This window comes from Schistocerca gregaria, chromosome 1, assembly GCF_023897955.1.
Source record: "Schistocerca gregaria isolate iqSchGreg1 chromosome 1, iqSchGreg1.2, whole genome shotgun sequence".
In the NCBI taxonomy this organism is placed as follows: Eukaryota; Metazoa; Arthropoda; class Insecta; order Orthoptera; family Acrididae; genus Schistocerca; species Schistocerca gregaria.
The window spans coordinates 162,446,686-162,467,159 of NC_064920.1; the positions used below are offsets into that span (position 1 = coordinate 162,446,686).

A 20,474-nucleotide genomic window follows, 5' to 3' on the forward strand; every position below is an offset into this window, starting at 1 on the left:
AAACCCAGTAACCTTTGACAGTACGTGCATTTTTACAAGTGTCATTACTTCCACACCAAACATATTACTCCTATATAGTCCGGCTACCTATTGATTGCTTATCTTCAGAAATGAGAATCCCCTTGCCCAGTGTGCTGAAGGTCTCTGTACTGCCTTCACAGACAGGATCTGTCCTCCAGACCTAGTCCACAAATAGATTTCCCCATGCAATATCCTCACATGCTCCCAAAGGTATTTTTACATCTGTGCAACTTCCCATGCATACTAGGTGCATGAGGCACATGCACCAGTGCAATGTCATGCATATCTCTGAATTGTAAACAATGGCCACTGAACCCCATCTCAGATGCTGCACATATGCAACAGTTGTGCACCTGTGTGTGTTTCCCTCCATTTGGTGTTTTGTGTTAAAAGTTCCAGTTTTTCACATGCTTCCAAATTTTCCTTTATGTTAGCACTTAGACTGAGTGTCCTAATGAGAAAACGTGGAATTTGAACAGTGTTGTCATACATTTCTTTTTTTCTGGATGGTTAATTCTGTGAATTATAAAGACAGAATAAAGGTAAATAACTGGCTGCTATTCATCGCAAATATGAAAAATCTGTAAACAACAACAGCAAACCTGAACAAATAAAAATCCTTCTTTCACATCTTTGATGAATAAGCGTTGAAGAAGGTGAACAGTGTTATAAAAAGGACAGATTGCTACTCACTATACACACGAGACATTGAGTCATAGATGGCACAACAAAAGGACTGTCAATTATTGAAAAAATTATTGAATTGGATGGATAAAAAAATATACTCACCAAGCAGTGGCAGAGCACAGGCACACATAAAAGACTGTTAAAATTGGCAAGCTTTCAGAGCCAATGGCTTCTTCTTCAGGCAGAAGGGTTGAAGGGTAAGGAAGAAGAGTGAACGAAAAGGACTGGAGAGGTCTAGGAAAAGGGGTAGATTTTGGGAAAATCACCCAGAACTGTGGGACAGGGGAGACTTACCATGTGGGATGAGAAGGAAAGACTCAACAAAAAGACTGATATACATTTTAAACTTTGGCCATAAGGCCTTCTGATGAAGTAGAAAAAAACACACCATTCACACATGCACAACTCTCACACACATGGTCACCATCTCTGGCTACTATGGTTGGACTGACTCATAGTTACACCTGATGGAACCATTAATCTGGTGGTGGGATGTAAGGAAAATGCATGGAGCAGGGGTGGGGCAAGGATAATAGCAAGGTGGGTTGGGGGAAGGTGTAGAGCTGTTTTTGGGACCTTGCAGGGACATGGTGGAACAGGGTAGAGCTCCTAGATGTAGTTGTGAGATATGGGGAGGGGAGGGGGGAGGAGTCGAAAAGGAGAGAAAAAGGATAAAAGGACTAATGGGTGTATTGGCAGAATAGAAGGTTGTGTTGTGCTGGAATGGGAGCAGGGAACAGGATGGGGAATAGCAAAGTTTGAGGACAGGGCAGTTATGGGAACATAAGACATATAGTGGAGAGAGTTCCAACTTATGCAATTTAGCATTGCAATTTGGCATTGCTAGGAAGGATGCAGATGGCGCAGGCTCTGAGGCAGCCATTGAATTTAAGCACATTGTATAGGACAGCACGTTCAGTGACCGATTGGTTCAACAGTCTCTTGGCTCAACTGTGTAGGTAGTAACACACCCTGCAATATATACTACTTTCCCACAACATCCCTGACCTCAGCATTTACCCTTAGTTAGTCCCTGTCCTCCTCTTACCTATGCCCTTGTCTGCTTTCACTCCAACACTGACCACCCTTATAATGTGCCAACACTGACCTTTTCTTCTTCTCTCCTCACACCTCTGTTGCCCCCCCCCCTCCTCCTAAACACCAGACTACAACTAGCAGCTGAGTACCATGCCACCAAGTGCCTGTGCCTGCACACTCCAACCCTCCCACTCCACTCTGATTTTCCCCCTTCCTTCCACCTTGCCTCCTCCTTTCCTCTATCACCCACACCAGACTGCTGCTGTTCCCATCAGGTGCAATTACAGCTCAGTCCAGCTAAAGTGGCCAGAGACATTGATCATGTGTGTGAGTTGTGCTTGCGTGAATGTATGTGTGTTTTCTGCTACAGGAGAAGGCCTTTCAGCCAAAACTCTAAAATGTATCGCACTGTTTCTGTTGTACCAGTCTGCAACTCAATGCCTCCTCTGTATAGTGAGTAGTAATCTATCCTTTTCATAATATTGTTAGCATGACCAATGTCTTTCTTTATGATTCTGTGATGCAGTACTTTTCTTCTATGTACTGTACAGAAATTTCCAGTAATTTTTTTGTTAGTTGTCGACCATCATACTCAAATAAACTATTAAATAATGGGTTTGTATCTAAATCATTGGAGGTGGTTGGGTTAAAAAACAAATTGCCAGTTGCTATACCACTGTGTCCACCAATCACCATATTGAATTTTGCTGTGCCAAATTATCCAAAGGGGGATACCAAAATATTTAAGTGTCTCACAGAAGACAAACAGTTATGTCTCACAAAGCATGATTCTCCACTTAGATCAGGGTCAGGTTACTGTTTAAGTAGTGCCAGCCCAAAAAGTAATAACCTGTTAAACTGTTCATGGAGGAGGAGGAGATTACTGTTTAACGTCCCATTGACAATGAGGTCATTAGAGACAGAGCACTAGCTCAGATTAGGGAAGGATGGGGAGCAAAACGGTCGTACCCTTTCTAAGGAACCATCCCAGCATTCGCCTGAAGCGATTTAGGGAAATCACGGAAAACCTAAATCAGGATGACCGGACGCGGGATTGAACTGTCGTCCTCCCGAATGCGAGTCCAGTGTGACTGTTCTTGTATTAGTGTACTTATTAGAAGAGCTAAAAACAGTACAGGTTTATTGTGAGATATTGAACTAGCAAAGTACAACAAAAAGATTAGAAATGCCAGTAACAAAAGCTCTGTGTGTGTTCCATCAAAACATCAGTGGCATCAGAAGAAAATTGGAACCTCTAAATGCTGAAATAAATGACAATGACTTTTAAATACAGAATACCATGTCAAATCAAACAGTGGAGAGCTCAGACTTCTGTTTAATTTTATCCTACTTTGTTTTTGGTAAAACAAGACACAAATTGCCAGAGAGATATGTTAAAGAAACAGCAAAAATTTCCATCTGCATCATATGTTCAATAAATCTCTTTCCAGAATTCTATCTGTAATTTCTCTCTAAACATGAGGATCACATAAAATACAGAATGGAATAACAACTATATTATGAAAAGGATAGGTTCCTACTTACCATACAGAAGAGATGTTGATTCACAGACAGGTACAAATCAGCACTTGCAGCAAGCTATTGAGAACTATTAAGAATAAAAGTGGAACTGCAATTTTCATTAAAACTAAGATAATATTTAAATTCCTCATCATACTTCCTAGTTTGTATATCTCCACTCTTTAAGTCTATTGAACTGAAACTACCACAAATGATGTCAATTGTTGTGTTGGCAGTTAACAGGGCTCCTGCAGGGAATATGTGTATTTTTCTAATCCAGATAGAACCACTTCTGACCCAGATACAATCCAAAACCAAGAATTTAGTTGTTGTGAGAGATTTCATTATCAGTTTGGAAAGTTGAAGTTGGAATCTGAACAATATTGTTACAGCAGCTTATGGAACTGTACAACCTCATTGCAACAATAAACTTTCCTGATAGAGTAACAAGTAACTGTAACAGCCTTATTAAGATTGAATCCGTTCACCTCCATAACTGAATGTTCAGCACAGTCTTGCATTGAGCCCAGGTTCATTTCCCAGATGGTTGGAGATTTTATCCATTTGGAGACTCAGTGCTGTGTTGTCATCATTGTCATTGATGTGTGTAAAATCCTCAATGAACTGTCAGATCAGGATGGACAACTGCCTACAGTAAATTACATCTACCTGTGTGATAAAGGTAAATAATCCTTTAAAAATTTCATGCCAGTCTGTAATGATACCCTAGAAAATTTCAACATTTCCGTTCAGCGGAACAACTTGATCCCTGTATATATGGAAAGGAATCTTCATGATAAATTTAACATGTTCTTTGATGAGTTTGTGTTATAGTCTGAAGTTTTATTAGAAATTCTGGATTACTAGAGGGATCAGAATTTCCTGTAGGAAAAAAAAAATGTTATGTGAATCACTACGGCTATATGATGATTCCATGAGAAAGCAGAACTATTGACTATACTGTATTATTCTGAAAAGAATTACTAAAAACACCAAAAGTCTGTTCACACATCTGAAAATGACAGCTCCTACAACAATACAAAAACCAGCAGGTTATAAAAAGGGAGAGTGGTGAAACAGTAGAGTGCATATCTGGTATAGAAATAAGTCATGGTGGAAATACAGAAAAAATACTGAAGAAACTGCTAATATTTTCTGCAGACATTTTTAACAGCTGCAGAGAAAACTGGTGCAAAGGTTCTCTGTAAAGCAAACAGTGGCAGCGTCAGTCAGATGCTGTAAGTCATGTCAAAATTAGTAAGATCAAGAAGAGAATCAAAGAGATGAAAAGAAAATGTCGTCTTGGGGTTGATAATATTTCCATTGGGATACTTGAGCACTGTCAAGTTTACATAAGTGTAGTTCTGTTTTATACATTTAACAAATCCCAACGTCAAGGTACTGTCCCACTGAGATTAACATATATTGTGTGAAACCAGTTTACAAGAAGGGTGAAAAACCTAATGTAACAAACTACTGAGCCCATCATTCCTGCTAAAAAGCTTTTCTGAGGTCCTAGAAAAACTGATGAAAGGAGAATTGTTGATCACTTGAACAGCTCCAACATTTTCAGTCAATGTCAGCTTGGTTTCCAGCAAGGTCTATTAATAGATGATGCAATTTTCCCTTTCTCTGAACAAATTCTGTGATCTCATAACAGTAAATTGGCACCAGTCAGAGTTGTATGTGATCTATCCAAGGCTTTCAACTGAGTAAAGCACAAAATTCTTTTAATAAAACAGAATTCTGTGGATTAAGTGGAATATTGGAGGTATATGTTAAGTATTAACTAACAGATAGAAGCAGAGGGTAACAATTACTGACAAGAATTGAATTCCAGCTTCATCTTCATTGTTAGCTGCAACAGGCACAAGACGTGCTTTGTTGGTGGTGCAGATTTTAGCAATTTTGACCAAGATACACTCATGCTACTGTGTGATTCTTTTGCATGCCATGTAGACGTGTGCACAGAATCAGCTCAGTGAAAAATTGCATGTTTATGTGTATATAAAAGCTGATTTAGGAATTTTCCTTTGTGTGAGACCATGTGTACAGGATTCATGTGTGCAGGTATGAAGTACTAGATTTGCATATTTTACTTTTTGCTGTGCTTCTGCACAAAACTATATTTTCGTAAGTTACCGCTTCAAGCATTTTGGATGCGTACCCTAATTTATCTCATAGCAAGTCAGCATCTGTCATTCACAGTTCTGCGAAAGAACACATCACCCCTGAGTTTAATTGTATATCCACACAAATAAATGTGCATATTTGCAAATTATAGGAGGCTACCATGGTCCTCTGCATAATCTACAAGCAATCTGCAGCAAATCAGTGTTTGTGATTTAGTTACTGTAGCAGGTGTTCTAACTAACATTTTGTGTTATATCTATTTTTTCCTTAAAGAGGAGTAGCCTTGTACACTATCTGCATTTATCATAAATTAATCCTGGTTTCGAGTTTTCTAGCAACTACAATTAATGTCAAAGCGTTGTAAGAAACTAGCAATTTTTTCACAGGTTTTTGTGTTGCCTGGATAGAAATCACGTTTCATGTGTTTGCTTCAGTTCTTATAGGGAATTAGCAACTTAGACTAAAAGGTAACCAGGGGGCTTAATTTACAGTTATTTGTTCGCTCCCTTACAATGCGTTGCATTATACAAAATGGAGCCCTGCTGTGAATGCTGTTCTCAAACAGGGGATGAATTGGTTGACCTTCATAAGTAGCTGGAAATCATCCTGATTACTGTCAAATGATAGGCTGTGAATGGGGTTGTTGGAAGACATTTGCGGAAACCTGTTTTGTCTGGTGTCAAGAAGAGGCAAATGGAAAAGGGTACAGGTCGATTAATCATCGGCATTTCAAAGGTACAGCGAATGATGCCTCCCCTTGGGGAAATGACAGCAAGGGCCAGAAAAGGACAGTAGGTGCACTCAGTGTGTATGCCTGGAGGTCTCATTAAAATTTTGAAGAGGCTATACCAGCAACCATAGAGGGAAGAAGATGCAACCAACAGCAGATTGTTGCACACATTATAACAAATGATGCCTGTTGTATGGGCTCCAAGGTCATACTTGAGTCATTCTAGTGACTGGCAGAAAAGGGCGAGAAGACCAGCCTCCTGCATGGAGTTTCAAAGAAGCCCACAATTTGCAACATTGTCCCCAGGAGTGATCGTGGACCTTTGGTTCTGAGTCAAGTGGAAGGACTGAACCAGAGACTTAGAAGGTTCTGTAACACACTAAGCTGGGACTTCTGAACTGCATTGTAGGTTTGAGAACTGTAGGGTTCCTCTAAATGGGTTAGCTGTGCACTAACATCAGAGGCTCCTACACAAGTCTCCATCCAATTCAGATAATTATAGCTGCAGGAAGGTCAAAAGGTATCAGTGCAAGATTGAAAGAAATGCCTGCCACTAGGGGGAATATCAAAATCCTAATGGTAAGCTACCAAAGCATTCACAACAAAGTGCCAGAGTTTGAAGCGCTCATGGAAAGCACTGAATCTCACATAATACGTGACAAAGAAGGTTGGCTGGGACCTGAAATTGATAGCAGTGAGATTTTAGGCAAAAATTTGACTGTATTTCGAAAGGAGAGGCAAATGGGAAGCACAGGTGGTGTATTTGTCACAGTAAACAAAAAACTTAAATCCACTGAGATAGAAATTGAGGCTGCATATGAGATTGTTTGTTCAAGACTCAGTATGAGGAGTGGGCATAAAATGCTAATTGGATCCTTCTGTCACCCACCAGACTCACCTCCTTATGTAACTGAAAACTTCAGAGAAAACCTCAGCTCAATTTGTATGTAAGCTCCCCAATTATACTGTAATCATTGGTGGAAACCTTAATCATCCAACAAATAAATGAGAAAATTACTGTTTTGTTAGTGGTGGGCATGATAAGACATCCTATGAAACATTACTAAATGCCTTCTCTGAAAAATACCTTGAACAGATAGTTCAGAATCCCACCCATGATAGAAATGTATTGGATCTACTGGCAACAAATAGTCCTGACTCCTTTGAGGTTGTTATTGGATATACTGGCAACAAATCGTCCTGACTCCTTTGAGGTTGTTCACATTGAAACTGCTGTCAGTGACCATGACGTGGATGTGGCAACAATTATTACCAAAGTACGAAGGGCAACTAAAAAAAGGAGGAAGGTATATTTAATCAATAAACTATACTCAGTTTATCATGAGCATAAACCTGATGTAAACAAACAGAAACTCGATGACTGGTCAGAGGGCGTAGCACACATTACACTCTTGGTAGTACATCTACATCTACATGATTACTCTGCTATTCACAATAAAGTGCCTGGTATAGGGTTCAATGAACCACCTTCAAGCTGTCTCTGTACCATTATACTCTCTCATGGGACGTGGGAAAAAAGAGCACTTAAATTTTTCCATGCGAGCCCTGATTTCTCTTATTTTATCATGATGATCGTTTCTCCCTATGTAGTTGGGTGTCAACAGAATGTTATTGCAATCAGTGGAGAAAACTGGTAATTGAAATTTCATGATGAGATCCTGTCGCAATGAAAAATGCTTGTTTTAACGATTGCCACTCCAATTCACATATTGTGTCTGTGACACAATCTCCCCTATTTTGCAATAATACAAAACTAGCTGCCAATCTTTGTACTTTTTTGATGTCATCCATCAATCCCGCCTGATGCGGATCGCACACCACACAGCAGTACTCCAGAATGGGGCGGACAAGCGTGGTGTAAGCAGTCTCTTTAGTAGACCTGTTGCACCTTCTAAGTGTTCCGCGAATGAATCACAGTCTTCGATTTGCTCTACCCACAATATTATCGATGTGATCATTCCAATTTAGATTTTTTTTGTTGTGGTTGGCAGGAGAGCCAATGCCGTGTTACTAGATGAGTCCGAAAGGCATGCGTTTTAGCTCACGCAGGCTGGCGTGAGGTCTGGAACACGACAAAGAAATTAGAGTTTAGAAAAATGGACGTAGCTGGTGGTATACTTAACTTTAATCCATTAATGACGAACATCGCTCTTGACGGTACATGATTCATAATATCAATAGTAACTGAATATGGCGCCTTGCTAGGTCGTAGCAAATGACGTAACTGAAGGCTATGCTAACTATCGTCTCGCCAAATGAGAGCGTTTTTTGTCAGTGAACCATCACTAGCAATGTCGGCTGTACAACTGGGGCAAGTGCTAGAAAGTCTCTCTAGACCTGCCGTGTGGCGGCGCTCGGTCTGCAATCACTGATAGTGGCGACACGCGGGTCCGACGTATACTAACGGACTGCGGCCGATTTAAAGGCTACCACCTAGCAAGTGTGGTGTCTGGTGGTGACACCACATTTGTAGTTGTAACCCCAAGTATTTAGTTGAATTTGCAGCTTTCAGATTTGTTTCACTTATCATGTATTTGAAATTTAGCTGATTTCTTTTAGTACTCATGTGAATAACTTCACACTTTTCCTTATTCAGGGTCACCTGACACTTTTCACACCAAACAGATATCTTATCTAAATCATTTTGCAAGTTGCTTTGATCATCAGATGACTTTAGAAGATGGTAAATGACACCATTGTCTGCAAACAATCTAAGACGGCTACTCAGATTGTCTCATATGTCATTAATATAGATTAGGAGCAATAGAGGGCCTATAACACTTCCTTGGGGAATGCCAAATATTACTTTTATTTTACTCGATGACTTTCCATCTATTACTATGAACTGTGACCTTTCTGAGAACCGCTTGGGATTGGCCAAGCGGTCTAAGGCACTGCTGTCATGGACTGTGCGGCTGGTGCCGGTGGAGGTTCGAGTCCTCCCTCGGGCATGGGTGTGTATGTTAGTCCTTAGGATAATTTAGGTTAAGTAGTATGTAAGCTTAGGGACTGATGACCTTAACAGTTAAGTCCCATAAGATTTCACACACATTTCAACATTTTCTTTCCGACAGGAAATCACGAACTGAGTCACACAACTGAGGCGATACTCCATAAGTACGCAGTTTGGTTAGAAGACACTTGTGAGTAACGGTGTCGAAAGCCATCTGGAAATCTAAAAATATGGAATCAATTAGACATCCCCTGTTGATAGCAAGTATTACTTCATGAGTATAAAGAGCGAGTCGTGTTTCACAAGAATGACATTTTCTGAAACTGTGCTGACTATGTGTCAATAAATCGTTTTCTTCAAGGTACTTCATAATGTTTGAATAGAGTATATGTTCCAAAACCCTACTGCAAATCGACATTAGTGATATAGGCCTGTAATTCAGTGGATTACTCCTACTTCTTTTTTGGGTATTGGTATGTCTTGAGCAATTTTCCAGTCTTTAGGTATGGATCTTTCTGTGAGTGAGTGATTGTATATAATTGCTAAATAAGGACCTATTTTATCAGCATGCTCCAAGAGGAACCTGACTGGTATGCAATCTGGACTGGAGGCTTTGCCTTTATTAAGTGATTTAAGCTGCTTCGCTACTCTGAGTATATCTACTTCTATGTTTCTCAGCTTGGCAGTTGTTCTTGATTGGAATTCAGGAATATTTACTTCGTCTTCTTTGGTGAAGGAGTTTTGGAAAATCATGTTTAATAACTCTGCTTTAGTGGCACTATCATCAGTGACTTCACCGTTGTTATCGTGTAGTGAAGATATTGATTGAGTCTTGCCACTGGTGTGCTTTATGTATGACAATAATCTCTTCGTGTTTTCTGACAGAGTTCAAGACAGAATTTTGTTGTGGAAATTATTAAAAGCATCTTGCATTGAAGTACGTGCCATATTTCGAACTTCTGTAGAACTTTGCCAATCGTGGGGATTTTGCGTGCTTTTAAATTTGGCATGCTTTTTTCGTTGCTTATGCAACAACAATCTGAGCTGTTTTGTGTACCATGGGGGATCAGTACCATCACATATTAATTTATGTGGTATAGCAGGAGCAGCAGTAGAAACAATAATCGGAACATCAATGCCAACAACAGCATCACCATCAACAGCAGCATCACAGACAGCAGTAACAGCAGAAATCCCAGCAATAGCAGGAGCAGCAGCAAACATGGAAACAACCATCCATGGGGCAGCAAGTAGACAGAAAAGGACACTTCCTTCCCATCTGAAGGATTTTTTTATTGCAGATATGAAGAAAAAGAAGTGACCAAGACAAGTAACATTAAATGCCTAACAGTACTCCACCAAAATATTCAGTGTTAAAAAACAAAGTGCAACAGCTGGGAGTAGAGTTACAAATCTTAGACAGCACTGTTATCTGTATTACAGAGTGCTGGTGTAAAGAAAGTGAATTATTATATACTAATTTACCCTCTTATGTCCAAGCATGTTCTTATTGCAGAAACACAATGAAAGATGGAGGATAATGTATTTATGTTAAGAAAGACATTGAATTTAAAGTCAGAAATGTTATTATCATGTAGACAAAGACTTTGAAGTGTCAGCAATAGAGAAAGTTGCCATAAATATGCCCAAGAAAATAACTATATTATGTGTGTATCATTCTCTTCGCAGTAATTTAGAGATATTCTTTTCAAAACTTATACAAAGCCTAGAACTAGAGTTGACTCTGAAACATAATATCCTTTTGTGTGGGGACTTTAACATAAATACAAATAAAACAGATGACACCAGTAACACATTTGTGAATACCCTACATAGTTTTGGTCTATCATCTATAGTCAACTGTGCAACAAGAATAACCACACATTCATCATCTACCATTAACCATGTAGCTACAGATGTAGACAGAGAAAACTGTGATGCACTTGTCAAAAATATGGGACTGTCTGACCATCTATGTCAGATTATAAAAGTAAAAGCTCATGCAAAAAAGAATCAAATCTGCATGCATATAAAAGAGTTTACTCTCCATCAGCTTTGCAAGAGTTTACCTTAAAGTTAGCACACGAAAGTTGGGAAAGAGTATACATAGGAACTAAAGTGAATAGCAAGTTCTCCAATTTTATGTGTGAGTTTAAATTAAAATTTGAAGGAACATTCCCCAAAGCATTAATTCCCATTGGAACACCCACCAACAATAAAATGGATTACTAAAGAAATTAGAAAACATGCTCAAACTTGTAAATACCAAAATTCCATTAAAAAGGACAATAGTGATCCAGTTTTTTGCACTACTACAAAAAATACAAAAGAATCTATGGGAAAGTACTCAACACTGCAAAAAAATTAGCCAACAATAGGTTCATAAATTTAGCCAATAATAAAAGTAAAGCTACATGGGCTGTAGTGAAACAAGAAACAGGAACTGTGAAGCAGAGAAGTACAAACACACAAAACAGGAACAAGAAAAACTTAGAAAGTAACCTGAGAGAATTAGCAAATTACATGAATACCTACTTTAGCAGCATTGCAATGAACTTACAGAAAATTTTTCCAAAAGGTGCTAATCAACCAATACAGAAGCATATAGTAAACTCAATGGTATTGCTTCCAACTACTGAGGAGAAAGTATGCAATGTTTTAAGGCCATTAAAGAACAAAAACTTGTCAAGTTTAGATGAAAGCCCAATGTGTATGCTGAAAAACTGCATAAACAGTACCAAAGCTCCACTAACAGAAATCATAAATGAATCCCTTAAAACTGGTTGCTTCCCTGACTATCTGAAGCATGTTCACAAGAAAGGTGACGAAGAAAATGTTGAGAACTACAGACCAATAACCCTGTTGTAATGCTTTTCCAAAGTGATAGAAACAATCATGGAAAAAGGCTTTTGAGCTATGTAAGTAAATTCAACCTCCTCTGCAATGACCAGCATGGTTTCAGTCCTGGTAGAGGTACAGAATTTACAATAGCACAATTTACAAAAACAGTTTTAGAAGCACTACATGAGAACAGCTATGTAACTGGCCTTTTCCTAGATCTGTCTAAGGCATTTGATACAGTTGACCATCAGATGCTGTTGCATAAATTAGAGGCACTAGGAGTAAGGGGAGCAGTTCTCAAATGGTTTCGTTCATATCTAGAAAACAGAGTACAGTCAGTAGAGATCACACATGTCTCCAGTGGATCAAAGTACATTGAGTAACGTATATCTGAGCCACAATATACCAATGTTGGGGTCCCTCAAGGAAGTGTACTAGGCCCTGTATTATTTCTGGTGTATATAAATGATTTCCTGCAACATATCAGCCATGGAGAGAAAATATTGTTTGCAGATGACAGCAACATAGTAATCACCACTAAGACACCAGCACAAATGTTGGAAAATTCTACTGAAGTGTTGAGGTATGTTCACAAATGGTCTCAGGAAACAAAGTAACTCTCAGCGTAAAGAAAACGAATACAACATGCTTTAGAATGGACAGAAAACAGAGTCACTTAAATTTAAAACTAGATAACATCTCCATAGATGATGTACCTAGAACAAAATTCTTAGGGTTGCACACTGACAGCCAAATGAAGTGGAATGAACTTGCTACGAAACTCTTGAAAAATATATCCAAAACACGTTATGCACTTAGAGTCCTTGTATCCGCATGCAGTAGTGAATGTTTGAGAACTGTATACTTTAGTTATGTTCATTCAGTAATCAGTTATGGTATTATTTTCTGGGGAAACAGTGCTCAGAATTTACAAACAGTGTTTAAAATGCAAAAGAGAGCAGTAAGAATTATAACGAAAACCAGTAAGTGGGCCCACTGCAGAGAACTTTTCAAAATGTTAGAAATTCTAACAGTTCCTTGTGAATTTATATTCCAAACCATAGTGTACATCAAGAAAAATATAGAAAATTATAGCACAAATAGCAGTTTTCATAACTATAGTACAAGAACAAGTCACTGTCTTCACCTAGACAGGAAGAATAAACATAAGACTCAAAACAGCTTCTTGTATGAAGGTGTAAAACTGTATAATAAACTGCTGCAGAAACTAAAAGAAGCAGATAACATGTACCACTTTAGAAAAAATCTTAAATTGTTTTTGCAGGAACATTGCTTTTACACTATAAGTGAATTCCTTAGTACAAAGTCATTGTAACTAGCTTTTGTTTCACAATATTTTGATAAGGAGCAAAAATGATTGTAAGTAACTTATATGTCACAATATTAAACTACATGCAACAACAAACTGTTTAAATATATTAATGTGCACAACTGACAACATCCATACATTTTAAAATGTCCATGGATGGCTAAATAAATAAATAAATAAATATTTCTCAATTGCTGTCTATATTATCTCTCTGAACACATTACACAACTTTTCTACACTTAGATGATCAGATCGGAAGGAGTGAAGACTGTCTGTTAAAAAGGAGTTAAGAGCATTTTTATCAGCTTTTTTAAATATATATATTTTGCGTTTCTTTTTGATGGTTGTAGATGTTTCGGTATTTAGCCTAGCAGAAACTGCCATGTGGTCACTAATCTCTGTATTAGTCACAATACTCACTATTTGTCCAGGATTATTTGTTGCTAAAAGGTCAAGTATGCTTCTGCAACCATTTACACTTCGAGTGGGCTCATGAACTAATTGTTCAAAATAATTTTGTGAGAAAGCATTCAGTACAATTTTGGATGACGTTTTATACCTGCCGCAAGCTTTATATGTATAATTTTTCCAGCTTATTGAGGGTAGATTAAAGTCATCACCGACTATAATTTTATGAGCACAGTACTTATTTCAAACGAGACTCAAGTTTTCTTTGAACTGTACAGCAACTATATCTGCTGAGGCCGGGGGGGGGGGGGGGGGGGGGGGGGGGTAAAACAATTCAATTAATAGTTTAGTCCAATTGTCAGGTATAACCTCTACCCACACTATTTCACACAAACTATCTACTTCAATTTTGCCAAAAGGCAAACCACCTCTGACAGCAATAAATACTCCACCACCAACTCTATTTAATCTATCCTTTCTGAACACTGTTAGATCATTTGAAAAAATTTCGGATGAACTTATTTCCAGTTTTAGCTAGCTCTTCTGTACCTACAACTATTTGAGCTTCAGTGCTTCCTATTAGGACTTGGAGCTCTGGTTCTTTTCCATCTCAGCTATGACAGTTTACAACTACAACACCAATCACTTCTACAACTATCTTACTGTGTCTTACCTTCCCCTTTTAGATGGACGTCCCTTCTGTGGTTCCCTGAGACCCTCTAACGTAAAAAAAACACCCGGTCCCTTCCACACAGGCCCTGCTACCCATGTAGCCACCTCCTGTGTGTAGTGGACTCCTGACCTATTAAGCGGAACCCGGAAACCCACCACCCGATGGTGCCATTCAAGGAATCTGCAGCCTGCATGGCCACAGAACTGCCTGAGCCTCTGATTCAGACCCTTTACTTGGCCCTGCACCAAAGGACCACAGTCAGTTCTATCAATGATGCTGCAGATGGAGAGCTCAGTGTTAATCTCAGAAGCAAGACTGTCAGTCTTTACCATCTCTGTAGCCGCCCGAAACCAGACAGAATATGATCCGATCCAAAGTGGCACACATCATTGGTACCGACATGAGCCACCACCTTCAGTCGGTTGCACCCTGTACTCTCTATGGCATCCGGAAGCACCCTTTCTACGTCCAGAATGACTTCCCTGGACTGCACACGCAGTGCATACTGCTTCCTTCCACCCCTTGGCAGCCATATTCCTAAGGGGCCCCATTATGTGCCTAATATTGCAGCTCCCAACTACCAGCAAACCCACCCTCTGTGAATGCCCAGACCTTGTGGGCTGAGAAGCTTCCTCTGGAACAGTGTGGATGACTGCATCCGGTTCAGAGACATCGTCAGCCACAGATAACTCCCAAAACCTGTTCGTCAAAGTAACTGGGGAGGCCCTACGATCAGCCCCTCAGGAAGTACCCGGGGCGACCACAGCAGTGGACAATTCGGACACATGTGGCGTGCTCTACGTCCCTTGCATCCACGCGTTCGATACCCCATATTGACACCCCTTGGCAGCAGCCTCAAGCTGTGTGATGGAAGCCAAAGCAGCCTGGAGCTGTGAGTGAAGGGTTGCCAACTTAGCTCACATCTGTACACAACAATCACAGTTTCTATCCATTACTGCAGTCGCTCCTGTTTGAACCTTGTAAAAATATGTAATAAGTGAATGGTGTATTCGCCTTATTAGTATTAGGAACTATCAGTGCTGCTCTCATTGATGGTCTAACTGACATTGAGCTGCTCTAACCAAACAAAAGCCTGTACGATACGAGGGTCGCTACAAGCGTCCTGAACAATGGTGATACTATACTCTACACTGTTATTAAAATAAAAGGTTGTGCCTAGTAAGCACTTGAACATGCAAGAAATTACAAAAATAAACTATTAACTACCCAGATAACTGAAAATAAGTTGCTCCTGTTTGAAGCTCGTATAAATATGTAACAAGGGAATGGTGTACTCGCCTTATTAGTAGCAGGAACTATCGGTGCTGCTCTCGCTGACGATCTAACTGACACTGAGCTGTTCTAACCAAACAACAGGTCCTACTTATGTGTTAGAATCTTATTACTGGGTTACATTGAATGAAAATTATAGATATTCTAATGTATTAACAGCCATCAACGTTTTTCTTAATGGTGCTTTAGCTATGTAGCTTTTATTTCAAAAATCATGTACAGTCACATTCTCTGTACTGTTTGTCCATGATAGGTTGACTATTGGCGTGATGGCTGTTGGGAACAGTTTTGTCCCAGCATTTTGTTTGCTGAGGAGAGAGACACTGCTACCCGTATTTTGCGCTTAACATGAAATCGCAGATGGCACTTGCAGAAGTACTGCCTATTTAAGTGATGCTTCCGTTGTATCTGAAATCACCTAAGTTGTTTACATATTCATGCTCAAGAGTTTTACCTGTAACTTATGTATTAATTCATTAATTATGTATCAAAAACAAAGAAAATGAACAAAGATGAATATACGACTTACAACACTAAGAACAGAAATTAAAAAGCTGATTTTTGGAGCCTGTTTGCATATCGAATTTATCATCATCATCGCTTGAGGGCATGGTACTGATGATAACTTCATTGGTGGCCATTTGCATTGTTCCATCTCGTGTCCAGTACTCTTTCTGCAGCTGCTGCACATTCCTGCAGTAACCTTGCCATTCCTGTGCAGCAGCTGCAAGGAAAATAATGTATTAACAGGATTCTACAATCTTTCAATCAACATGTCACCAGTGACATTGTTCTTTATTTTGTCCTATGCCAATTCTATCAGATTTAGATTTTAGTTGTAGGGCAGTAAACATACTACTTTGTGGTCCCTGCTCTTAGTGATTTCATCCACCATGTACACTTTACTTATTGAGTTGTTGCAGTTTGTTTTCCCATCTTGCAACTCCTCTAATGTCATAATCCTGAAATCATATTTATTAGGCTTTCTGTTGAACTTGCTGCTGTGATATGGTGCATTATCTATACAACCACAGAACTGGGCAAAATATTACGAACGACTATATCTGCAAAACTGCACCCCCGTCCCAAATGTACATCCGCTATTTTCGCCAGATGTAAGAAAGTTCCATATCAGCTTACACTCCGCTGTAGGGAGAAAATTTGTTCTACTTTCTTGCATCTTGCTGCAAGTAATTGCTGAATTTGCTTTTCATGGAAGGTCTTCTCTATCTCACAGAAGTTGTGTGTTTGTGTTCAGTACCAGTGCGAAAGTATTGTCAAAAAGGAGAGTCACACAAAGACAGACGGATCAAAAGAATGTAGTGTTGGAATCCCTAAACATACATAATTGGCACCATCAGTCAAGGAACTGCAAAATGAGTTTACCAATCAATTCATTTCACTAGAAGGCAATGTAGAATAGCAGTACAAACGTCTTTGAATGTTAACTGATTTTTCAATGATACTGTAAACATAAATGTATTGCGTTATTGATAAAAGTGGTAAATACTGCTTGCAAAATTAAAAGTCAGTCTCTTGGTGTGATACCGGGCTTCATTTTTGTTTCCTGTTGTCGAATACTTGGTTACACGATAGACAAGAGATGTTGGAAATATGCGTACAAGATCCTCAAAGTTTTTAATCTGAGTGAAGTCCTCTGAGTTCAGTTAACTGAATATTACTTCATGGTAATATCAATATGTACTCTGGTTTTTAATAATAACTCCTCTTTTGTATCAAGTATGTACGTTGAGTTTCTGAAGCAAACTCAACCCAGTGATATGAAGAAGTAAACTTGAGTAAGATTTCCTTCTCTAACACTTGAGCAAGTGCTTACATAAGTTATTTTTTAGTGGAAACAAGTCTTTTGTAATACTTTGAAAATATAGGGGCAGCTTGACATTCGCAGCACTTGGAAACAAATGAATGAATATCTTTCAAGTAGCGCTGATTTTCTGTGCTTATAGCAGCACTTGGGAAATCATCAATTTATTGTGGCCAAACAGCAGTGATATGCTCTGATTGTCACACTGTTAGTACGCACTATGAAAATGGCTGAGACTACTTTGTAGTGAAACGCGTTTGGTACATGGTTAAAAAGTGTACAGAAATAGGTTGTTCTTAATGTTTTTCATAAGTTTACAGAAAAAAATTGACCTTGAAGTTTTCTGAGGGTCTGTATTTTATACAGCTGAGATAAAAATACATACTGCACTTAGAGCAGAATCAGTAGGTTAGTGAATTGATGATCTAATGCAGTTTGTGGATTGCTGGTTCAAGTCTCGCTCTTGTCATCCTTTTTCTTCATTCATTTTTAAATAGCTGCAGCTTGCAATTGTAAAATTCATCATCTTTTTGACGAATAATGCACGTCTTCTTTTTTCTAATTACATTCTGCAAGTGAAGTTCCTGTTTTCATTTCAAATACAAATTATTAACTATTGATATTTCATGAGAGATTGTTAATAAAGTTTGCTTAAATTAAGAAAGCATAACAATTTAAATTTTAGGACAAAAATGAAAAACTAAATACTCTATAGTTGGACTACAGTCCCTGGCCAATTTATTTGATGCACTACAGCTTTAAGCAAATTCTGATTTATGTCTAATGATTTTTTTTATACATACATTGTGATAAAATGATTATGTGTAGTTTACCTCATAACTAAGTTGATTGATATATCAAATAAAGAAAATGTAGTATTTACTGAAAATATTTTATTTCAATAATTACAACTAAAATTAAACTATTGTAAAGTGAAAACATTAGTTTTAATATCTTGTTGAGCCACCTTTTGTAACTATGATAGGCATGCTGTCGATGCAGGACTGTACTGTGTTCTGCATTTGTGGATGATGATACCACAGATGGATGATCTTCTCTAAGAGCTGGGTTTTTGTTGTTTTGACATCTTTTGCCACCTCCCCCTTCATTTGTTCCCTTACATTTTCTATGGGGTTCATGTCGGGAACCATTGTCTGAGCTGTGGTATTAACTGTTTTTGCAGGACTTCTTGTACTGGTCTTTCCTCATTATGCCTTTAACTACGTAAAGACATCCTATACCCTTGCCACAGATGACAGACCAAATCATCACTTAAATGCGTGTTTTACGGTCTGAATAATGCAATCGGGATGAAATTTTTCTCCTTTTCGACGGTACACATACTGAGATTTGTTAGATAAAATTTCAAACGTGTTTTTATAGCTGAAGCATACCTGTAAAAATCAAGATACATAATTAATATGCTATGAATAAATGTACATAGGTTATATCATATTGTAAATAATAATTTTAAAGTTAAATTACTGATGTCCAGAAATCCACAACCTTATCACACCACTGTTTAGCCCACTTCACATGTTTTGTTTTCATTACGGCTGTTAACTTTGCTTTTCTAGGGCGTCAACAGGCCTTGAAATCAATATCCTTCAACTTTCTCCGAACACTGCGTTCTTCATATTAGCCTCTTCCAGTTGATATTTTATCCGTTTTGTTGTTGCAAATATGTTTTATAGGCAAATTCTTTTGAGAAATCTTTCTGACCTTGGGGTGGAAATTGGTTTTCTTCCACATTTATTCTTCCTTCTGGGGCTCAATTCTACACCTGAATCAATTTTCTTCTTTATGTGCCCCACGCTACTTCTGACATTTCCAACCTTCGTAAAATTTGATGAGTGGAGTAAATTTTCTTATTTACAAGGGTTTTGACCTCAGCTATTTTAGGTGGTCGAATGTCTCCTCTTTTACCCATTTTTAAAGGTCACAATTAGTTATATCTGGCTGATAAACAATCAGTTGTGATGTTTATATTATGAAATTGATAATCAAAGCAAATGAAGTATTAGACCAGTTACACACGAGAACGCCACTGAACAGGGTCTTTCCTGTATGCTATACTCTGCACCTTGATACTTACAACAACAGATAAAAATTCAACAATGCAATAAGTGCCCTGAATAAGTGTCATAATTTTTCTGATTAATCGCTTTAAATATAGTACTCAATATGTAATTATTACAAATAACATTAAAAATGTGCAGTACATCTAATAATTTGGCCAGGGACTGTGTGTCCACCATTTTATACCACAGATGTAGTCTCACACGAACCAGAGTGGTAAGTATTGTAGAAACATGAAAAACAATCATTTTCACATCATCGAGCACACCGTACAAATGCTGCATTTTTACATTTGGTCTATACTGCTACAATATGAAGCCAACAGAATTGATCTCGAACCAAGTTGAGGGATTTGTTGCGAGAAATAACAAGACTGTTCAGCTGTCAGACATACTGAAACTAACGCACACAGCTTTTTCACATGTTACTGCCTAATGCTGGTGGGATATAGAACAGCACAGCATAAAAGAAGAGGAGAAAATTCAGTGCCTGGGTGCCTTCATGGATTCTATTGTTGATTGACTAATTATCAAAGTAGTAGATAACGCTTCCAGAATTGAAATGTGTTTCTCAGATTCGGGTAAGGAAAGAGCTAAGTGATTACCAGACGACTGACTAACACCTTCAGTGGCTTATAATTATACCTGCAATGGATCCATTGTTCTACATTAAGGTAAAATCCGTGCAGTACGGTGTTGCATCACATATAGCTCGCTCAGAACAGTTATGCTGCATTTAAGTTAAGCTTTCATCAGTCTTGTTTGTAATTATAATACTATGTTCGGTGAAAACAAGAGTATTTTTGCTTCCCATCTGGTCATCTAAGAAGCATGGGGTAGTGCTGGGGTTTTGCCTAATATTATTTCATTCTCTTTAAAAATTAAATGACATTTGTCTGCTCATCTCTTTTTGCGTCTGAAC

The 20,474-nt window shown here is 38.4% G+C and overlaps 1 protein-coding gene across 1 annotated transcript in view; it reads left to right on the plus strand.

The window, feature by feature from the left end:
• The window catches only part of LOC126335878 (glutaminase kidney isoform, mitochondrial-like), a 306,299-nt gene that overhangs the window by 124,274 nt on the left and 161,551 nt on the right, over positions 1-20,474 (plus strand). The window lies entirely within an intron of this gene.